The sequence below is a fragment of the Electrophorus electricus genome, chromosome 11 (assembly GCF_041902795.1).
Source record: "Electrophorus electricus isolate QZ-2024a chromosome 11, ASM4190279v1, whole genome shotgun sequence".
NCBI lineage: Eukaryota > Metazoa > Chordata > Actinopteri > Gymnotiformes > Gymnotidae > Electrophorus > Electrophorus electricus.
This window is the reverse complement of record NC_137507.1, coordinates 18,952,501-18,965,000: the sequence shown is the minus strand read 5'-3', so window position 1 is coordinate 18,965,000 and position 12,500 is coordinate 18,952,501. Positions and strand designations below refer to the sequence as shown.

General features: G+C 46.1%; 1 protein-coding gene across 4 annotated transcripts in view; it reads left to right on the top strand.

Annotated features, from left to right (window-relative positions):
• The window catches only part of syt1a (synaptotagmin Ia), a 179,448-nt gene that overhangs the window by 94,665 nt on the left and 72,283 nt on the right, over positions 1 to 12,500 (top strand). The window contains exon 1 of one of the 4 annotated variants that reach the window (XM_081723094.1): positions 6,276 to 6,439. The exons of the other annotated variants lie outside the window; for them this stretch is intronic. The gene's annotated coding sequence lies outside the window, so the exon portion shown is untranslated. Of the gene's footprint in view, positions 1 to 6,275; positions 6,440 to 12,500 lie in introns of those variants that run through there. 4 annotated transcript variants of the gene reach the window in all.

The window sequence follows — 12,500 nt, the reverse complement described above, 5'->3', positions numbered from 1 at the left end:
ACTCTGCTGTCTGAACATCCAGTGGAAGGTTATTACACCATCTAGGATCCAGGACAGAGAATCGTCTATAATGCTTGTGTCCCATGAGACCTGAAGCATGGTGTTTCCAGTCATTTATGGGGGGGCTGGCCCATTTTTGTTTTTGTAGGTGAGCATCAAGGTTTTAAATCTGTTGCTGGCAGCTACTGGAAGCCAATGAATGGTGCGCAGCAGTGGAGTGATGCATGAACTTCAGGAGATTAAAGGCCAAGTCATGCTGCTACATTCTGGACAGGTTGTAGAGGTCTGATGGCTCTTAGAGAAAGACCAGCAAGTAGCGAGTTGCAGTAGACCTAGCTTTGAGAGTAGTAGACCTAGCTTTGAGAGACTGCACAAGCAACTGGGCAGCTTCCTGTGGGAAGAAAGGGCCAAATCCTCTGTATGTTACAAAGGAGAAATCTGCAAGACCATGTCAGATTTGAAACTGAATGACAAGTGTCCAAAGTTGTACCCAGGTTACGGGCAGCTTCAGATGGTGATACCAGAGATTTCTCATTGGAAACTGTGAGGTCATGGTAAGGGCTGGGAGATCCTGGGATGTACAGAAGCACGGTTTTACTCGTGTTGAGCTTGAAGTGGTGGGCTGTCACCCATGACTGTCAAGCATGCTGAGATATGTCTGGAGACCCGTGTGTCGGAGAGTGGGAAGGAAAGAATTAATTGGGTGTCATCAGCATAGCAGTGGTAGGAGAAGCCATGAGAAGATATTACATCACCAAGAGAACAAGTATACAAATATAAGAGAAGAGGACCTAATACTGAGCCCTGGAAGACAGCGGTGGAGAGACTACATGGATTGGATGTGGATCATCTCCATGTCACCTTATAGGACCATCCCTCCAGATAGCACTGGACCAGTTTCCATGCAGAGCCAGTAACACCAAGGCTGGAGAGAACAGAGAAGAGAATGTTGTGGTTTACTGTGACAAATTCTACCGAAAGGTCCAGAATATTAGCGCTATTTAATAAATGATTGACTATATAATAGGTTTTCAGTCTCGCCTTAAATATTGAGATTGTATCTGAGTTTTGAACATTGACAGGAAGGAATAACCAAGGTACTACTCAGGTACTGACAGGTACTAATCAAGACCAGGCATCTTTTGATCTAAGCAGACGTGGGGGATCGTAATGTACTAAGAGTTCTTTAAGGTACTGTGGGGCAAGACCATTCGGTGCTTTGTAGGTCATTAGAAGTATTTTATATTCAATGCAAAATTTTATTGGGAGCCAATGTAAAGTAGCTAAGATAGGAGTGATGTGATCAAATGTTCTAGTTCTAGTGATGTGATTAAAAGTTCTAGTTCTAGTGATGTGATTAAATGTTCTAGTTCTAGTATTTATCCTAGCTACTGCATTTTGCTGCTCCTGCATTTTGAACTGATGAGATTGTTCATGCATTTAGTTGTATAACCAGATAGTAAGGCTTTATGGCAGTCCAACCTGGATGTGATAAATGCGTGGCTAGCTATCTTGCACCATGTAATGATAGTATATGTGCAAAGTTGATCTTTGCAGTGTTCCTGAGGTGGAAAGGGCTGTCCTAGGAATATTACTTACATGAGCTTCGATCAAACGACTGGGATGTATAATTACAACAAGATCTTTACCTAAATATGGTGTGATTGGGAGACCATCAAGGTTTCTAACACAATGAGAGAGTGTACTCGTGACTGCCTGTGGGTCTGATAAGACCAATTCTGTGTTGTCAGGATTAATTGAGAGAAATATTCTCAACATCTAATGTCTCCTGTTCTTTACACAGTCCTCAATAATATTAGGAGGATATTTGTCCTCTGGTTTGGCTGAGACATGTAGCTGAGTATCTTCAGTGTAGCAGTGGAATCTGTTTGTGCACAGTGTTTGCGAATAATGTCACCTAGAGATAGCACATATAAAGAAAAAAGCAGGGGCCCTAGAACAGATCCTTGTGGGACACCAGAACTAGCTTTTGCATATGCTGAAAAGTCTCCATTTATGTTGACAAATGATCAGCTGAGTATGATTTAAAAAAGGAGAAGGCCATTCCTCTATTCACAACTGCATTTTTGAGTCTATCTAGTAATATTATGTTATGGTGTCAAATGCTGCATTTATATTAAGCAGTATAAGCAAAGAGACATAACCCTGGTCAGAAGCCACCAAAGGGTCATTAACTACTTTAATCAGTGCTGTTTCTGTTCTATGATGATGCCTGAAGGTGACAGTAAACAACACAGAAATCCATCACTGCTCATAAACATATCAGACATAATAGAGTTCGCATAGCCAGAAATGCAACAATTCTGTAAATTACAATGGCCCAAGGTATAGATTCTGTGGTATCCAAGTGTGGTTAGTTTCTGTGGTACCAAAGAAAGTTATTAATGTAGTTCATGTCAGTGACTCAGCCCAGTGGAGTGTGAGTTTCTGTCATGCTGTGAACTTCTGGCAGGGAGGAAGCATTCAGCAGTTATGCAGGTGCAGATCAAGTTTTTGTTTGCTGTTTTTAGGTTTCCTTTTAGTGCCCATGTATCTTCTGAGCTTGTGGCTTGGTACAAGGCTCCATAACATCTCAGGAGCACTGGGGTAAAGTCTCTTCCTCACAGTCTGAAGTACCCTTGACCTTTTTGTGTTCTGCGAGCTTCTTCTTGTTCTCGAGGCTTGCTTTGATCAACATCATTTCCCCCTTCTCTTCTTCTCCTTCTCCCTGTTCCTCTTTCTTGCCCCTCTCTCTCCCTCTACATCTCTCACTCTCCCGGTCCAGGTTTGTAATATGTGAAGAGTCACCGAGTCACACACTCCCTGTGGTTATATGTGCTATGTGAGTGATGCTCTCTCGCCTTACTGCATTACTCCCATGGCTTAGAACTCCGTTCCCAATTTCTTTTCCTCGTGCAGACCCGAGTCGTGTCTGTCGCCCGGTGCAGCAAAGAATAATGAATTAAGAGCCCGTCTTCCCGCAGCTTTCTGAACCGCAGTCCCCTGCTGGGCATCACCAGCATGTCCATAAACAGCTAAATGGTGCAGAACTGTCTAACACCACATTAACAGCCAGATGACATAACCTGAAGATCAAACATGGGTTAATTATCTCATTTAAAAAATCAAACACTGGACTAGCTACTAGAGAAATATCAGATCTGAGATTGCATTGTTTATAAACAGCTGTCTAACCTAAAATCAGACACTGAGTTACCAGAGAAATGTCTAGCCTGAGATCAGATGCTATCTTAACTACCCAAGAATTGTGAAAACTGAGATGAAATGCTAGATTACCTAGTGTAGAACCGTCTAACCTGAGGATCAGATACTGACTCCTAGAGAACCATCTAACCTGAGGATCAGATACTGACTCCTAGAGAACCGTTTAACCTGAGGATCAGATACTGACTCCTAGAGAACCGTCTAACCTGAGGATCAGATACTGACTCCTAGAGAACCATCTAACCTGAGGATCAGATACTGACTCCTAGAGAACCGTTTAACCTGAGGATCAGATACTGACTCCTAGAGAACCATCTAACCTGAGATCTATGATTTGGGTTGTCATGTGTAAATGAAGATCTTTACCCATTTCACAAAGAGCAGGGAAAACTCATTAAAAAAGCAAGCAGATTTTCTGTGTGGGCTCCACAGTAACCATCAGCTACACATGCCTATTTCAAGCGAATTGTGTGGAAACATTTTCCACAGCTCAAACCCAGAACCAATCTGAGAGCGTTTTAAATTGTCTCATATTATTTCAGCTCTATAAAGACACATTACTGTGGCCCTGAAAATCCACCACACATGACCAGTACCGTGCAAGCAATTATTATCTCCAATTTTGAGGTGTGCCATTTTCTAGATATAGCCTTTATTTTAGCACCCTAAAAGATTGTGTGTGTGTGTGTTTGTGTCTGTGTGTGTGTGTCTGTGTGTGTGTGTGCACAAATGTGTGCATGCTGCTGAAGTGGCAGAGAAACAGATCTTTGTGGAGTGTCTGGTTGTACTGTTTCTCCACTGACGGTTCATTAAGGTCATCCCTGCTGATCAGTGGAGCATCGGGGATGAAATGCTTCCCTCCTCAGCCTTTGACAAGAGCCTGCACACTTCCTCCTGCACATTCCCTGGCCACATTCACTCTTCCAACTCACAGCCTCCAGCTTCACACCAGGCTGTGTCTCAAATGCATCTGCTCAAAAGGCACCAGACGGGGCACTGATGCGCAGCTACGGATTTGAAGATGCGAGCCCCGAACGCTGGAGACACGGCATGTCCCTTTTCAGTGCACGGTGAAATAAAGCGTTTCCTCTTTCCTCTGCCACATAGGCAGCTGCTCGCCACTGGGGTCTGCTGGCTGGGCAGCGCAGGGCTCGGTGAAGGTAATGATTAAGCCACAGCGTTGTGTTTGACGTGGGCACGATTTGCCGCCTGACTGAGCCATGCGCCGGTGCCGTGCTCGCCACGCCGACCGGTGCTGCTGCAACAAGAAACATGCCGAGACCATGGGCTTGTTCTGCACAAGCGTTTTCCCTCCGCACAACCTTACTTCAGCATCGTCATTTTGCCTGGCTGATGTTGGGTCAGGATTAGCGCGTGAGTTCAGTACCATCTGGTTCCCAAGGATCAATACTTGTAGGCTGACTTGGAAAGAAAAGTGTGATGTTTACCAGCGAAATTGCATTTTCTCAGGACCTTGGCAACATGTTAACGGCGATTTCCTGTTGAAACACATTTATACCTGAGGTATTGGATCAATATAGATCCACCCAGTTTAGCTTAGAGGGTTTTTCCTACCAGTCCTGCATGTAGTCATGGACATCTGCTCTTTGACCGCTGCCTTCCAATGTTTGTCTTTCTTTGCTTGTTTTATTTGTCGAGGACTGAGGAGCAGGGTAACTGTCCTGTGTTGTATTATCACGCCCCTGTCCTTGCCTCTTCTGTGTTCTCCCAGCTTTAGCGCCTCCTGGCTGATGGGGGGGGTTAATAATAATAATCTGTAGATATGGTGCTACTGGTGTGTGTGTGTGTGTGTGTGTGTGTGTGTGTGTGGACAGTGACTGTATATTCACCATGAGTGACACTTTCTACCTGACCAATTGCTCAACTAATATACCAGAACATAGCTTACACACATGCATCCATGCATACACACACACACACACACACACACACACAGACGATGAAGGACCTCTGTCTCTAACATCCTATTTCTCTAGAAACATTATGTACTTCACTACAATTCTGACTACCCCTACGTCTTTCTCTACAGTACGCTGCAGTTACTCTCTGAAATCTTCTTCATATAGGCTGTGCTCAGAACTGCTGAAGTGTGTGTGCATGTGTGTGCATGTGCATCCTTTCACTGCAATAAAGCCCCACCTTCTGTGCAACCTGGCTGCAGCATGCGCCTCCTTAAGGACATGACCTTGAGTCACCCTCACCATGGCAAAGCCGCACGAGCTTCTGTGGCCTTCTGCACAGATCAGTGCAGAACTTGATAACCTGGAAATGATTGTAGAAATGGATCTGCATTCAAATCCAAGTAAAGTAAAAGCACAAACACATAAGCGAGCGCCATTTTGGAGCATGGACATAGGAAACGCCTGAGCTGTATCAGGAGCAGTGGTGCGTCCAGATTCTGTCCTTCGGTGTCCCATCCGAGGGGTGATGGAGTTCAGAACCAGGGGACAACAAACATTTACAGCATGGCGTTTTCTGGTAGGAGGTGTGGAAATAAATGCAAAAGGGAGAAATTGAAATAAGAAATTGAAATAAGTAAAAATGTGAAAAAAATAGTAAAGGATGCACGTAAGAATTCAATGTGGAGGGGACGATGCTTTAAAAGCAGACGTGTGCATATGGGAGCGCTATTTAAGTGAAAGGGTGTGTATGGTTACTTCAGCTTGTAGAAGAGACAAGCAGGGGCGGTGTGAGGTTTCTGGGCACAGAGACATGGGCAAGCGCGAGTGTATGTATAAAAGACAGCATGTGTCAGAGCAAATGAGTGAGCACTGAGAGAAAGAGAGAATGCAGGAGAGAAAACATTAGCGAGCGCGTGAGAGAGCAAGAGTTTATGTACGTGCGTGTGTGTGTGCGTGTGTGTGTGTGTGCATGAGAGGGAGAGAGACAGCATGAGGGAGTACGAAAGGGAACTGGAAGTGAGAGGGAGAGAGAGAGAGAGAAAGAGAGGGGGGAGGGGCTGATGTAGGTGGGCGGGTAGAAGAGCATGAGAGAGAGAGAGAGAGAGAGAGAGAGAGAGAGAGAGAGAGAGAGGCGTTCGCTGCTTCGTGTCAGTGCTGTGGATGTGCACGAGCGTGTCTGTCACTCCTCTCCAGCAGCAAACGGGTGTTTGAGCTCCAGCCTGCTCTCTCTCCTCCGTCCAGCGTCGCCTGGCTGCACTGAGTAACGTCCAGGAGTGTCCACACACTACCAGGTAGGAGCTAATGACCTACACTGTACCGCCAGCCTGGGCTTCTCTCTCCACTGTACTCAACTGTAATGGAGACTCCCTACTGTATGAGCCAGGGAACAGCATCTACAACACCAGCTGGGTTTTTGCACAGATGAAATATTTGAGTACTGGAAAGAGACATCCTGCAGCTGCACACGTTTTAGCCTTGTTTCTGCACATATTTGTGCCTGTGTTCTTAATATTATAGCAAATATTATGATGCTAAATTATAGACAAAGTGCCAGAGAGCCTCCAACTACACTGTTTGTTTGTACTGTCACTGTTACACGATCCTCATTTTAGTTAATGACCACTGGACAGACTGAGTGCGTGTGTAGAGAGCGTGAGCAGGGCGCTGTGATTTAGGACCCGCTGGGCGAAGCAGGGTGGTGGAGTAGTATAGGGAGCACAGAGGTGCGGGACTCTGCCGTTCTGCTCAGGGGAGGAAGAACTTGGCTAGATCGTCTCCCCGTTGTCGCAGTGCCACTGTACCCAGCTATTTTTGGGCTGGGTCTCGTGGGACCTCATCTCTGCACATGAATAACGGATTTCCTGTCTACCGAGTTCTTCTTCACTCGCTCTTTTGCTCTGCCTATACATTTCTTTCCATCCCATTCTGTTCGCTAGAAATTTTTCTTGGCACAAGTGCCAAGTTGACTAACTTGACGAACGTCTCGAAATATGAGAAGTTAATTTGAATTTAAAAGAATTTTGAGAATTTAGTTTGAAATGATCAGTGAACATAAGAAGAAAACGATTTAGAAAAGAGTTGAAGAAGAAAGAAAATGACATAAAGGTCCCCTCTCTCTGTCCTCTCTCCCTTCATTTCTCTCTTTCCCTTTTTCTCTCTCTCAATTTCTCTCTGTCTCTCTCTCTGTCTCTCTCAATATTTCTCTCAATCCTTTTCCCTCTGTCTCTGTTTCTCTCTCTCTGTCTCTCTCGCTCTCTGTCTCTCTCTCTCTAGCTCTCTCTCTCTGTCTCTCTCGCTCTCTCTCTCTCTTTCTCTCTTTCTCTCTCTCTCATTCAGTCACTCACCCATTCTCAGACTCTTTGCCCACAATGAGCTTTCTCTTTAATTATGCAATTAAAGGAATAATTCCATTCCTTTAGCGAAGGCTTCACGTATATGTGTCATTGTGGACTACAACGTGATTATCGGGTCCGTGACTGAGTTACTGAGTTTTGTCTCGTATCTGAGGCTAGCACTGGGCTGTGTGTGAACATATGCTTGCATGTATGCATGTGTGTTTGTCCGATGTGTGTGTGCCAGTATGGAACACCTTTATTTCCGCATTAGAAAGGGAAAGAAACAGTAGTTCAGCCCCTGTAAAAGTGATTCCGTAGTCCTGTACCGCACCTGGAGGACGAGGGCAGCCTTTACACATGACCTCACCCTTTTGTCCCCACTCACAAGTCCAACAAATGATGCTCAAATTCTATGTTCTCACACACGCACGAACACACACACACAAGCGCATATGCTCATATCGGCACCACACACATGCATGAACATGCATTGTTCCTGTCCCAGTCTTTGCTGAATGATGTACACTGGAACACACCAACAACAGCCCTCCCACTAATTTAGGCCATGATTTAATATGAAATAATCAAATCATGAATTTGCCTCTGTCTGTTCCCCTTTCCATCTCTCTCTCTCCCTCTCCCTCCCGCTCTCCTTCTCTCCCTCTCTCTCCCTCTCTCCCTTTCTCTCTCTCCCTCTCTCCCTTTCTCTCTCTCCCTCTCTCTCCCTCTCTCTCCCTCCCGCTCTCCTTCTCTCCCTCTCTCTCCCTCCCGCTCTCCTTCTCTCCCTCTCTCTCCCTCTCTCTCCCTCCCGCTCTCCTTCTCTCCCTCTCTCTCCCTCCCGCTCTCCTTCTCTCCCTCTCTCTCCCTCTCTCTCCCTCCCGCTCTCCTTCTCTCCCTCTCTCTCCCTCTCTCTCCTTCCCGCTCTCCTTCTCTCCCTCTCTCTCCCTCTCTCCCTTTCTCTCCCTCTCTCTCTCTCCCTCCCGCTCTCCTTCTCTCCCTCTCTCTCCCTCTCTCTCCCTCCCGCTCTCCTTCTCTCCCTCTCTCTCCCTCTCTCCCTTTCTCTCCCTCTCTCTCTCTCCCTCCCGCTCTCCTTCTCTCCCTCTCTCTCCCTCTCTCTCCCTCCCGCTCTCCTTCTCTCCCTCTCTCTCCCTCTCTCCCTCTCCCTCCCGCTCTCCTTCTCTCCCTCTCTCTCCCTCTCTCCCTTTCTCTCCCTCTCTCTCTCTCCCTCCCGCTCTCCTTCTCTCCCTCTCTCCCTCTCTCTCTCTTTCCCTCTCTCTATCTATTTCCATCTCTCTCTCTCCCTCTCCCTATCTTTCTCTCTCTATCTATCTCCCTCTCTCTCTCTATCTATCTCCCTCTCTCCCTCTCTCTCCCTCTCTCTCTCACTCCCTATTTCCCTCTCTCTCCCTCTCTCCCTCCCTCCCTCCCTCCCTCCCTCCCTCCCTCCCTCTCTCCTTACCTCTCTTCCTCTCCCCCTTTCACTTTCACTCACTCCTTTATTCACATCATTACACAGACGTGCTGTATTCTTGCAGTGCTCTTGAGGAATATACTGGGAACAACTCCAAAAATGATCACCAGTCACTGTTATGTCTGCTTGTGAAGGGGAAGGATGACTCCATTGTTCCCATGACTGTGTAACACCTGAAAGCAGCCTTGTATACTTGTTATTAAAAAAAAAAACCTTTACACAGAAATGGATTTGGTTGAGTTGTATCACGTTTCCCCCTATTCCCTGGCTTTTAAAAAAAAAAAACTTTCTACTTTTACACTCACTGCTCCTGAAATTGGGCTCGTACTTTCAAGCATGTGAGGGTGGCACAGAACAAACAGTGCTGCACTTTTTAAAGGGATTGTCACAGCTTACCGTTCCCACAAAGGCACTGAGGGCCACTAATTTCCTGCAGTTGACCCTAGACTGAGAGGAGGAACACCACGGCTCTGTTTCCTCCAGCCCTCTGCCATGGTGACTGCTCTGTGCCAAGGTGCATGCATCCAGCTGTGCTGTCATTAATTGTTAATGCGTGACTCTGCCTGCCTTTGCGTTGATCTGCTGGGTTTGTTTTGCTAACGCCTGCTGTCGCCTGAGTGTATGTTCTTCCGGAAGGTAGCAAACCACCACGCCCCTAGACTAAGTCTGTATTAGAAATGGTTTTGTTTTCCTATGGTTGAGTGCTACGGTTTGAATCCACTACCTATTAAGCTTTTTTCCTAGAAGTGCTATAACATGCTATAACAAGCATGCTATAACGAACGCATAGTGTGCGCTTATTCCCATCTCATATACCTGCCTGGCACGCGCAGAACAGCTGATGAGGCCAGAAACCCATGAATACATCGAATACATGTGCCATGACATTTACGACAGGTCGCACGGGCAGTAAGCTAACGAGTGTGCTACCATGTGCATGCGAGCGCAGGCGATGTTTAAGATAGCAAATTAAACAAAGGGATCTGTGTGTGTGTGTGTGTGTGTGTGTGTGTGTGTGTGTGTGTGCACGCGCGCATGTGTGTGTGTGTGCAAGAGAGAGAGAGAGAGTACATAGTTTGGAGCACTGAGCGTTTGACAGCGGCTTGTCGTCAGCGGAGGATTTTTCCACGCGCTCAATATAGCCCTGTCCTCGCTCACCGGCCTTGATCTTTGATTGGCTGTGACAGAGGAATCACAATCACATGATCAGCCATTTGACATTCCGCGTTTCCATTGTCTGCTTTATAACTCTGCTCTTTGACCTCTACTCTTTGACCTCTACACGTAATCCTGGTGGCTGCTTGAAGATGTTGATAACCCAGCAGCTGATGTCAAAAATGAGCGCTATCACTGTGGACTTTATGTGTTCACCAAGCACAGCTCAGCACTGCCTGTCCAGGTGTCTGTCGTTCAAAGTGAAAAATCGTGTTTTATTAACTATTTTATTTAGGTTTTCTGACCCATTTTCACCACATTCTAGAGAAGCCAAAATATACGCGCACGCTGCCTGTGTCCCAGCTGGCTCAGTCGTGAGCGGCATGGGGAATGATGGATCTTTTCAGCACCACAACTCTCGGACAGCGACCACAGTCAAGCCCACCGGCAGCAGAGGAGCGCCTTCTCCTCCACACATTTGGCTATCGCCCCTTCTGCTTTTAACAAAGCTGCAGTGAAGAGACGCAGGGTTGTGCAAGTGTGCCAGTGAGGGAAAACAAATCCAGTCACATCACGAAAGTTCTTACAAAGCTTGTCCAGTTATGAGAAGCAGCGCTTCATGATCTCTGGTTCTGCCTTTACTATTTCATGGCCACTTACACAGCCTTAAGGCCTACCGCGCGACGGTTCTTGGTGGATGTTATGGTGCACCATGAAGACATAGCCTAGCACTAATACCGTATGAGTAGGAGAAGTTTTGCTTTTGATATGAAAGATTATTGCAACCCTAAAAAAGGTCTGCTAAAGCATCTGGGGCTTGTGTGCACATGATATTTAGTGGATCGACGGGGCTTGTTTTTGTTGTAATTGTTGTTGCTGCTGGTTCCTAAACTGCTACAAAGCATCCCGTGCCAGTTAGGTCCTTCCCCTATGTTTGCAGCCGGAAATGTGCCGTAATTGCTTCCTTCAAATTAGGAATTTCTTTGCCAGTTATTTTGATAGAAACTAGGAATATGTAAAACACTAAAACACTAACCTTAAATAAAATAAATATGACAACAACAATAATACAAAGCAAAAATAGTTCTAAAAAATAATGAGAAGAAAGCAGATTAGATAATTACAGACCTTACAGTATAGCCACGAAGGCACTAACCTAGTGCTGCTCACCCATTGTAATATGGTTCTTCTCACAGGAATCGATACGCTTCATCTGATCTTGGGTTCTACTGATCATGATGTATGAGTACAACTCTGCAGATTTGTCATATTGATTTGAATGCATAAGGTTTTACACTGTGACGCCAATCCCTTGCAAACAACAGAACAGCGATTCAGATTTATGGCACCATTTAAAGTTCGCCACTGGCACTTTGTGAATGTTGGCTAGCTTTATCGAAGCGGGAGCGCGTACCAGGGGCTGGGTCTCAGATGACTCCGATCTCATTATTCTGATATGCTTTGCTGTATCCTGACTCCGATGTACGTAATCAGAAAGGTTTACGGGACTCAGCCCCTTGGACCCTTCAGACTGGAGCAGTTCTGTCAGCAGTACTGCTGCTTGCACAGAAACAGTTATCTTAAAGACCTCAGTATTAGTAATAGTAAACTCATTGTAATTCAGAAGCCATTTCAGTGATGACTAAAGACAGAACTGAAGGGATGCACATTTGTTGGGACACTCACACACACCAGACATGCAGGCCCTTGACAGCTTGTGTATTTGCATGGTGGCATGGCAACACCACGTTAATAGATGACCCACGTTAACCTCATGCTTATATCCAAACAACTTAGGAATAGTTAGCAATGACGGGCATGGATTCAATTGTTTGGCTGTTTTATCAGGTCTGTTCCTCCATAGGAAGACTAACCTCTGCAAATATGTCACTTTAATTGAGACAGCATGGTGCAGCTGACAAGGGTTATTTGCATTTATGCCTTAGCATAATTGAATAGGCATGAGGTATGTTTCTTTAGGCAGTTAAAAACCCAGTTCAGGCACTGTATGACTTCCTTTCCTATGTACTGCTGTAGAGAGAAGTCAACCATTCATCCCCACCCACTCACTCCCTCTCTCTCCAGTGACACCATACACCTTATGGAACAGAGGAAGGGTCTGTGTTCTCCCTCCTGGGGATGTCCTTGTTTGCGACCGACTCGTCATTTCCCCCTGCTCCCAGCCTGCAGGGAGGTCCAACCTTTCGCTGTGCTGCGCTCACGTCCTGTTTGAGGCAGGACTGCGCTGAGCATCTCTGAGGCTCAAAAAGAGGGAAAACCTCACGATCCAGATGAGTTTTCACAGCCGACATTTTGCCGGTGGGCACCAGATGCTTTCCGAAAGCTGGATCCAGTAGCAGAGTGAAGGAGTGTGTAAGCAGGTGTGTAAGC